Source organism: Girardinichthys multiradiatus, chromosome 11, assembly GCF_021462225.1.
Source record: "Girardinichthys multiradiatus isolate DD_20200921_A chromosome 11, DD_fGirMul_XY1, whole genome shotgun sequence".
NCBI lineage: Eukaryota > Metazoa > Chordata > Actinopteri > Cyprinodontiformes > Goodeidae > Girardinichthys > Girardinichthys multiradiatus.
Window position 1 is genome coordinate 28,877,296 of NC_061804.1, and position 11,456 is coordinate 28,888,751.

Sequence of the window (11,456 nt, forward strand, 5' to 3'; positions counted from 1 at the left end):
GCAGGCTGTGTTGTATTTAAGTAGAAAATAATGAGTCTGCAGCTGATATTCACAGAAGCAACCAGCGGGTTTTCAAATTTATTATTATTCACAGTTGGGGAATTACATTCATGTTTATACTTGGCGAGGTAAACTACAGTCATTGCGTTCTAAACTGCCTGCAAGTCAATGCTGAGGCATAACTTATTTATTCAACAACACCCTATGTGATGTCTGATAGTGGTGCGTTCATTGAAAATTAGGAGACTTTCATTTCCTTGTATCCATTAGGACACGGCCCAAGGTTGTACGGGACCCGAATTGGAATTTGAATTAGGGGTCCTCCAACTATCATCAACCACAACAGCTTTAAATAATATACCTTTTATGTCATCAAATTAAAAAATTTTTTTTTTCAAATGTCATATCAGACACCAAATATGCAATATAAGTATAACTTGTTTTAACCTAAAACTTAAAATAATTTATACTTAAAGATACTAAAGATAACCTAAGTAAACACAAATTGTAGTTTCAAGTTGATGATTTATTTCATTAAACAGAGAAAAAAAACCAACATGTAAAAGTAATTAATAACTGGTTGTGCCACTCTTGGTGGGAAGAAATTTCTTTCATGCATTTTCTATGCCTGTGGCAAGGAGTCTTTTATGATGTTGTGGAGGAATTGTGGTGCACTTTGCTTTGCAAAATAGTTTCAGTTAGGCCACTATTGAGTTTTTTTTTAACGATTCAGACTTGCTGGTGTGCTTTGGATCATCGTCTTGTTACACAAGCCAAGTGTGTTAAAGCTCAGCCACAAACTAATAACTGTGCATTCACTTTGATGATTTTCCAGAAGAGAGCAGCATTCAGGTTTCCATTAGTTATGGTTAATTGTACAGGTCCTGAAGCAGCAAAGCAGACCATTACACCACCTCTACCATGTTTCCCTGTTGATATGATCTTATATTCCTGAAATAATGTGATAGTTTTGCACCAGATGTAGGCTAAAAGGATGCAACTAGGCTAAAATTTTACCATTGTTTTTTCAGTCCACAGAATATTTTCTCATAAATCTTGGTGATCATTACAATGCTTTTTGGCAAATGTGAGAGATGGGTTGCGTTAGTTTAGATCACTTGTTTTCATCACAGAAATTTCCCATGGTTGCAGTTTTTTCAAGTTTCTTTGTTATTGTTAAATCATCAACACAAACCTTAGCTGAGGCAAATGAGGCCTTCAGTGTTTTAGATCTTGTTCTGTTTTTTTTTTTTTGGGGGGTGGGGGGGTGGGGGGTGTGTTTCACCTGGTTACACCAATTGAGTCATTTTGTGTCCACAATCATCCGATTGCAAGACTACTTAACCCACTGAGCCACAGTGGCCTCTCAGTCTGTGAATTCAGTTTGATGCACTAGTTGTACATAATCCATCATGGTATTAAAGGGACAAACATTTGCGGGAAAGAGCCATGGTGACGTTTTATCATGCAGATCAGCTCTAAGCTGTGTTTGGCTAACAACTGTGTTGCCAACTCTATATCTTTAAGCACACCGCATTCCATGCATCCTAACTCAGAGTGCTCAGTCAGCTGAGCTGCCTTCTTATTGGTTCCTTCATAACATGCTGCCTTTTATCTTTCATATATCATCAGAGGTCATCCTTGTCTCAATGGAAAACATTATAAACATTGTATTATACTGAATGAAGCCAAAAAAGACGATCCTGGAGCAAGAGAGGCTGTGAATGTGTGTGCAGCCATTGTCTTACAGTTAGAAGGAACACCATCTTCCATCATTTTGTTTACCCTAAACAAGAATAAAAGGCATTGGGGCAGCGTGTGGTGTAGACGTACAGTGTTTACCCCATATACAGAGGCCATTAGTCCTCAACACAACTGTCCAGGGTTCAATTCCTGACCTTGGGACCTTCGCTGCATGTTTTCCCCCCTTCTTGTTCTATCTGAATACTGCAAATAAATGCCACTAGTGCCAAAGAAACTTTTAAAAAAGAATAAAAGGTACAGCAATCCGAATCATCGCAAGCATTTCACAGCAGGATATCTGTCGAAAAGAAGAGTTCTCCATGTCAAGAAGATGTTAAAACAGTAGGATATCAGTGCTTTGGGCTGAATGCTACCATCACCATGGCTACCATCAGACTCATGACTCATTCTTTTCAGGCAAAATAAAAACGACATACTGACAAAAATGATCAAATACCATATCATAAAATCTGAAATATTACATAATTTGGATTAAAGTGGAATATGTTTTGTAAATAACTTTGTTAATTGCTGGGATAAGCAGCACATTTCTGATAGTAGTGAAGTAGAAAGTAAAAATTCACAGTCCAGAGACAGCTTTGTAAGCTGGGGTCCTTCAACCATGCTTGGCACTGTGTTTATTTCCTAGTGGTGAGTAATGCTGAACAGTCATTTATTTGGAATGCACTTCAAGGCCACAAATATTTTCAAGCATGCAAGGGGAGATAGAGCATAGCAGATGGGGGGTACAGGGACTGACACGGGCTCATGAAAAGAAGAGATAAGGGAAGTGAGAAAACCTTTTTAGATCCATGTAATATTTCTCCCTAAGTTCTGATTTTGGCTGGCTAACCTATATTGTCTTATTAGTGCAGGGCATGTACATGCTGTGCAGGGTTTAAAAGCAGGTCCAATATTTGGTGTGTAAATGCCTGTGTTGATAATTGCATGAGGTGATAAAAAAACTGTTACCGTCTGGACAGTGATGGATAAGGATAGCATTAGGATTTGGTTTGTAGTGTGACAATTTTCTGTCTTTTATCCCAACTTGCTTCACAAAGAATTTTTAACTCTAATAGCAAAAGGTAATTACTGTGTTACATAATTCAGTGAATGTGCTCAGAGAGGCTTAATGAGGAAGAGTTAAAACAAATGTAGGCATACGTAAGTTGTATTTGAATAGAAGCACTTATGTAACAGTACATGGCTGATAAACAATTGTTATTTTCGCCCTTTATTCGGAACATTCTTTCAGTTTCATACACAAAATGAATGATATATTTTTCCAGCTTGCCTATTCCAACTAAGGCCCTGATCTTCAAAGATCCCAAATAGGGCGCCCTGAATTGCTTGCGCAACAAAACAAATTGCATGTGCAATAAGGGAACGAGTTGCGTGTGATTTTCAAAGATTGCGTGTGCGATGGATAACAGGTGCATAACAGGTGCAGACCGCACTATTTAAATGAGGATATTGTGTGTGCTACTGGCTGCGGAACAAGAGGAAAAGCGAACAAAAGCTGTGTTGTTTGAAACATGCAGGGGTTGTTGCACCGCTTCAATATGAATGATCCAGTTGCTGTTTTTTTTTTCCTTCTGTTCCATTCTGCTCCTGCTTTTCTGGACTGTTACAGTTTATGAACCTTTCTCGTCGCTATTCACAGCAGCAGGTTAGTCATCACAGCCTCTGCCCTGATGAGATTAGTTCCCTTCTATGTTCATTTGCAAGGGTGCCGCTGAGTGCTTAATTGCGCATGCAGAAGGCTGAGTTTGAAGTTGTTCTCCGAGGAGATGCTTCATGTTTGGGGTTTGGATGGATACAGTGAGGCAATAACAACATTCTGATCAGCCTTTGATCAAAATTTTGGATTACAGACCATTGTGCAGGTGGGCAGAGCTGTGTCCAGAGTAACACGCGCCCTCTGCACACTGAGCTTGTTAGTGGTGTTGCTGGACGTAACTGATGACAAATTGGCCAATTAATATTAACAATAAAAAGGACAACCATGTCTGTCGATTTATTAGAGGTTCGTCTCTGTTGAACTAATATTTTTCAGAGACTCACCGTGTTCTTTTTGTTTTTGTAAATATATGTTTAAGGAGTTTCGAGTTTCTCATAAACATCCACATTAATTAAGCCTGACTGTAAGTTTATCAACATCAAAATAGTTTGTTGTAAGAGTTAGCTATTTGTTTTTTATAGCTTTGCAAATTTTAAAACATAACCGTCCTGCAAAGAATTTAAAACGAACAATTATGTACATAAAAATAACTTATTTTCCAATGATTGAACTGAATTTGTGTTGCTTTTGTCAATATTTAAACGATATACAACATGTTTGTTTCAATCGGTTTTTGGTGACACAAAATCATTTTTCCCTGTACAAACCGTCCCCTGGCATATGTTCACGTTCAAAACATGTAATGAAACTGATCCATATTGCTCTGCAATAACACAGTGTTACTGTAAATAATGCATTGTGTTTTAGTGACAATGTTAAAGCATTCACTCTTTCTCACCACATGGAACAGGCCGACTTAAAATGATAATTTTTCACCTGATAAAAAGTGATTTTAACATCCAGTTTGCAAATGATGGATTAAATCTGCTTTATCATGTCTGTATTTCTTTCCTATTAATGATATTATCAATATCAAAGCACAGTGGGTCCTTTGAATAATGTGTAATTACAGTTAACAGGCGGTACGTGCTTCTCTGCCGGATGATCAGTTATGTGCACACTTCGCCATGATCAGGTTTGTATGCATTCAGCAACAGATGATCTCACTGACAGCTTTGGTGTGCTGGAATGATCCAGATACAAGAAAAAAAAGTGTTGCAAAGAGTTTTATCATTGGAGACATGTCATGGCTTCTGTTTGTGATTGGCTCCAAATCATGCCTTAGAAAATCTTACATAGAATCCTCGGTTCTCATCTATTTTTATTTTTGACAATCCAAATCTGTGCTGACATGTACACATGATTCTCTCTCCTGGTCATCTATCTGTGCCTTCTTCTGGCCAAAGTGACAGCAGGCATTTTTGTGTGGCAGTTAGTACCTGCATTTCAAACCTGCTAAACTTAGACACAACCCAGCACTGCAATCCGTTTCAGGTTTGATAAATTGCATTATGGGTGGTAAGGGATTACATTTGCATATCCCCCTCCTGTAGATTTTGTCATTATTTGTCACTATCTTATGTTTTTGGTCATTATCATATGTTTTGTATATTCATGAAGGCAAACACGCTAAAAGGATTGCGCTCACTGTTCCACTGATTTTACACACGCAATCCGACTGGCACCTCGTTGGTAGATCAGCTTTGCGGTGGTGTTGTACATGCAAACCTTTTGAATATCAGGCCCTAAATGTACAGCTTATTTTTTGATATTATGGGTTTCTGTTTATGACAGGTAAGACAATGTGTATCGTGCAAGTTTGGATTCAGTTTTCTGAACAACCATATGTTAGCTCTATTCTTAAAAAACAGAAAATGGAGTTTTGACGAAAATTCATGCTGAAAAGCTCACCTCCACCCCGACCGTCCTATGACTCCACCATGTGTCCCTCCTCCATCCAAACAGCGTCAGATCCGCATGTGTCTTCAATCAATCTTCCTCCGAGGCTTTGCTTTTAAGGACCTCCAGTCATGGATTCCCCGCTCTTCAGCTGAGCTTCGACCCTCCTCCACCCCACACCCACCATCTCCCTTCCATACCCCTCGGCTCCCTTACCTTCTTAGGCCTTCACTCCACCACCAGTATCAGATCCCAAGGGGGAGGAAGACTCATCTAATTCTAAGCCTAAGACGTTCATTCAAGCTAATGCCATTCTCAGCATTCATGTCTTCCTTCGGGGTGCGAGCGCCAAATATATTAACTTTTATCAATAAACTTCTCTAATCGCCGTCTTTGTGTTTCTCATTGTGAGTCTTTTCAGGTTGAAATACAATTGGAATGCAAAATTTGTTTTTGTATTTTGTTCTGCAATGTTCTGGCATTTAATAGGACAGCTTTGGAAACACATTTTTTTCATATTGCTGCACAGAAAAATACAGTTTCTGGAAAAGATATTCATATCTTCTTTGCAAAATCAATTAACCAGGTGGGGTATGTCTGGACATGGGATTGAATTGAGAGCATCTGCGTGAAAAGATTCTTATTTGGGTCTGAATTTTGGCTGGGCCATTCTAACATGAATGTGCTTTTATCTAAACCACTCAATTGCAGCTCTGGCTAAATATTTAGGGTCTCTGTCCAGCTGGAAGGTGAACTTCTGCCGCAGTGTCAACTCTTTTGCAGACTCTAACAGGGTTTCTTCCACGATCTCCCTGCATGTAGCTCCACCCATCTTTCTGTGAAGTCTGACCAGCTTCTCTGTATCTGTTGAAGAAAAAGATCCCCACAGCATGATGCTGCCACTATATGTCACAGTTGGGCTGGCAATGGTTTGCTCAAGGTGATTTGCAGTGTTAGCTTCCTCTGCACATGGCCTTTAATTTATTGTCATTTAAGTTCAATTTTGGTCTCAGCTGACATGGGGACCTTCCTCCACATCTTTGCTGTGTGCCTTAAATGGCATGTGGCAAACTGCACATGAAACTTCTTTTGGTTGTCTTTGGAAAATATTTTTTTGGCTTTCTTACATAACAGTTATCCAGATTTTCTAAACTAAGCTTTAGATCTCTGCAGCATCTCCAGAGTTACGTTGGGCTTCTTGGCTACTTCTCTGATTAATGCAGTCCTAGCCTTCCTGTCAGTTTAGGTAGGCGGCCATGTCTTGGAAGGTTTGCAGTTATGCCATATTCTTTCCATTTTTACATGTTGGATTGAAAGACAGTCACAGAAAAGCTGTATTTATACTGAGATTAAATTACACGCCGGTGGACTCTCTTTACTAATTTAATACTGCTGAAGATAGTTGGTTGCACTATAATTTTTAGGGGTTGTTAGATTAAAGGGGGTTAATACAAATGCCTGTCATGCTTAAAAAAAATAATTTCTAAAACCTTTAGCAAATCATCTGTTCTTTTCCTTTCACTTCACAATTTTACCCTACTTTGTGCTGGTATTGGGCATGTACCATATAGTGTGGTTGAAAACAAAGACAAATTTAAAACGGAGGGGTTTGAATACTTTTGTGAAGTACTGTATATAGCCAAGTAGTAAACACAGTGTAACATTCAGCTTTAAAAAGATTGTAAGTACCTCTCCATCCCATGGGTCATTACAAGTACCAAAGTCCAGGACCGAGTTCAGGATCTGGAGACTAATAAAAGGAGGACTAAAGATCAACTTGGCCTTGTAGCATGTAATCCTGGGGGATAAAGAGTGAGCTGGTCACCAGACAAGAAAAAAGCTGAAGGGAGCAACTTAGGGAAATCAAGACCCTTTTGGTCTGGTTGAAAGAGGCCAATTAGTTGGAAACAGAGAGAGGTGAGAAAGAACAGGTGGATTGGGAGCAGAGACAGCAACACAGCGCCGGTTACACAGAGGTAGTTTTTAAGAGATTTGATAGCTTTCAATATTAATCTTTAGAGTTTTGGTATATTGTATATATTTTTAACAGAAAACAGAGAAAGCAGAAATATCCGTTAAGAAACAAGAAGACACTTTCAATTAAAACATGTACCAATAAGTTATTTTGTAATATTCATAAGTGAAAGGATTTATTTAAATCACACTGAAATATATTTTTCATTTCTATGTGTCTATCACTGTTTCACTCCTTCAGTTTCACTCCTTCAAAATGACTAGCCGGTTTAAGGGATTGTGATGTACCAATAGGGGGCGGTGTTACCATTTTCCCATGAATGCACAGTTCTCTGGGCTCCAAAACTGTACTGCATTGTAAATTTCAATATCCTTAAATGCAGAAAAAAGTTGGTTTTATGGTTTTCACTCTTTGGTTGTTCAATCAGTACTGTTAATGGACATAATTTTTCTTCAACATAAATGATTTGTATCTGTTTTGTTTTATTTTTTTACTATGCCTGAATTATATTGTATTTTGTTTAGTTCTGACTAAACAAACTCCATATATTTATTTGGAGGTAATGCATGGCTTACTGACTTACTATGTGAGCTCTCAAATACAAAAAGGTGATATGTTTTAGATGCAGTTTGCATGTTTTTGCTGGATGCTCAGTTGAATTAGCACATCCAAACAGCAAAGAGAGCAGTTTCTACCCACAGATGTGCACAACTTGACCTGAGGCTGGAGCATCTACTTGGGCAACAAATAAAGTATGTGATGCGTCTGAGTTCATGCTTTGTCAGAACAGTGCGAAAATCAATCAACTCCTGCAGGGGCGGCTGGGCTCTGATAGACCTACTTGTCTCTTCACCGCTGAGCAGAAGTCAGTCGAGGATATTAATCTAAACATCAGTCATGCATGGGGAACACCCCACGAGGAGAATAAGCTTGCTCATCCATGCATTTCTTAGGGGAGGTATGAAGCTTCAGATAGGAGGAGCTGTCCTGGTGAGTGTGTCGGGGGTATCGTCTTGGGAGAAGTGATGTGGGCTGACTTTAGGTCCACAGACAATGAACCCTGAACAGAATAGGCTGGCACCATCAGATCCTGAAATTTAAGCATGGCCCACTGGACCACATTATAATCCTAGTTGGAAGAATGTCACACGGAGCTGACAGCACCGCAGTCCACACGGTGACCCAGAAAGGGACATGTGTCCCCCCCATGTGAGAACAGAGGAATGCTATATTTCTGAGTCATTCTTTTAATGTAATTCACCTCATGGCCCTCCAATCCTCCAGCTATTCTAATGAGCCAGACAAAGAACATAACATTATGTAGTATATTTCAGGAGCAGTCCATTATTCACTACCTGCAACATGCTGTATTAAATTCTCATTGAGCAACATTAGAAACCATCATTGTCTGCCTCTCTGCTCCACTTGCTCATACTGGGTTATGCTCCCAAGGACAAGTGGTGCTCTCGGGTTGATTTCTCCATGAGGATATCCCATGCTGACGGCTGGTTCTTAGCTTTCCACTCCACAGATAATCTAATGTACCACAACTGTCCTGTGTGCTAGCAGCTACAGAAACATGTAAACATTCAATTTTAGCTTACAAATCGAAGGTATAACCCAAGCTGAAAATCACAGAAGGGATTTAACTTGAAACACCCACAGACAGGGAAAGCTAAGTGGTGGTATCTTTTTTGTAGGTTTGATACCAAAACAAATACAATGCTTTTCAAAATGATCCATTTAGAAGGATGCGGCGCTGTGCAATCCATCATCTGATAATGGACAGAGTATGGCACAGTTTCGAACTTATCATTACATAGCTGTGGACCAAAACTGACAGGCTGGGCATGGAACGCATTAATCAGAGAAGCAACCAAAAGGCCTGTGGTAACTCTGGTGGAGCTGCAGAGACACACAGCTCAGGTGGAAAAATGTGTTTTCATAAGAACTATTAGTCATACACTTCAAGCTTTAGAAAGTTTTGATTGCAGTTTGCCACAAACCATGTGGGGGACACAGAAAACATGTAGAAAAGGGTTATTCTGGTCAGATCAGACCAGAGGTAAAAAAAAACCTACTCCTGCACATCAGCCTAAACATACCAGCTTCACAGTAAAACATGGTAGTGGCAGCATCATGCTGTAGAGCTGCTTTTTCTCAGCAGGGACAGCTGGACAGTGTTGAATGGATGAAAGATAGATGGAGCTAAATCCAGGAAGAAAACCTGTTGGAGGCTGGAACAGACATGACACTTGAGCTGAGGTTTACCTCAGCAATGACCAAGTCAAAATCCAGACCTAAATCTAATTGAGAATCTGTGGCATGACTTGAGACCTTTACAGATGCTCTTCAACCATTTAACATTTTTTTCAGATATTTGCAAAAAGAATGTTAAAAATCAAGTATTCTTTTATAAAATGCTATGAAACCCCAGACACTTGTGTCTGTGTGTACAGTTCTCCCTACCTTAATAGCAAGTGAAGATGCAAGTCAGCTTTCCTCCCAGTCAAGTTTTCTTCAGGTCATAACATATTTATTTCCAAACCCATTTGTTAGTCATCCATGTTCTGAAGCCGTTGAGACTTTGCTTGCTCCTGCAGCAGCAGAGTGCAGACAGAACTCAAACGCAGATGAACCCCCTCATCGAGATGCCAACACCAGTCACTCTGCGCGCATATGCTTGAAAGATCTCCAGGGATTAGGAGGCAAATTAGGAGGCTCTTCTTTTCTAACTGCACATTGCTTTTACTGATTGAAGAGAGGGGCTATTCATGTAAAAAACAACAATTAATGCTTACATAACCTTGTTTTCTTATTCCATTTAAGGAAAGTGTAAAATGAGACATGGTACAGGCATGCAACATAACAACACGGCTCATTTAATGCGTGAACATCGTACTGAGTTCACGATGCATGTAATATTGCTCTTTCTGTAATATTTCAACATGAACAGAGAAGTCCCTAGCATACAGGAGGGAATTTTTTATCCCGTTTCATCCACTTTGTAACAGATTAAAGAATTACACCTAAATTATGGAGCAAGCTAAGGCGGTGAAAATGATGCTGCAGACCCAATCATGTTGCAGCTTGATCTCGTAACAGAATGTGTAAAATGTATGTTGTGTCACTGTACAAAGCGTTGCCACAGCCTAAAACTTGCTGCTGACCAAGACTTGGCTGAGGAGTTGTGTAAGATTCCCTTCATGTGTCTTATTAACGTTGCACTGTAAGCTTTGTAACTTTAACTTAAAAAAGATTTTTAGGATTTGTGCTGGAATTAAATGGAACCTTTGATTATATTTTAATATCCTACCAAAGCATTAAATCATACATATAATTATTTGCAGATAAATAAATATTTCAATAAATGTGTCACTAGAGGGATGGTTTTCCTTGTATCAGTTGCTATTTGACCTCTGAATAACACTGGCACAAAATTTAAGGAATTTTGTGCTTGATCAGTTATGTCTTTGCTTAAACCTTATTTTGTTGGAAAGACTGATCATGGGAAATGACATGTAGTCGTGTTATGGTAAATAACATAGCTCACTTTCCAAGGAAAATGGATTTATGGGATGATCAGTAAATGTGGACTGCATCCATGAAAAACTTACCATGTTCATTCTACCAATGAAAAACACCTTACTCTTTTTGAACAAACAAGTTATATTGTCAACTTAGTGATTTATTAATTTAACAAACAGCAGATGTAGCATGTACAGAGTCACAGCAGTCTGGTGCCTCTTCCTTATGCTGGTCACCAACTTGGTCACACACTACTGTGTGATGGCATCCCATTCTTCAACCAACATTTATTGCCAGTCAGTCACGTTGTGGTGCTAACAGCACTGATTCCACAAGTGTTCAATCAGGTCGAGGTCAGAACTGCAGGCAGGCTTTCCATCCTCTCCACTCAGAAATTATTGAGGCTCTTTGTGATAAATCTCACTCTGTGAGGCAGGTGTTATCCTCTTGGAGGATAAAGTTCAGTCCAGACTGTGGAGATATGGGATGGCCACTGACTGCAGAATCAGATCTTGATATCTCTGTGCTGAATTTGTTTCCAATGATGACAAGCCTTGTTTTTCCTGTGAGGGAGATCCTGCCCCCCACCATAATACTGCCTCCACCAAAAGCTCTCCCCTTGTCAGTGCAGCAATCAGCATAGCAATCCCCATGTCTTCTGCACACTTTGATATTATGATCCAACTAGAC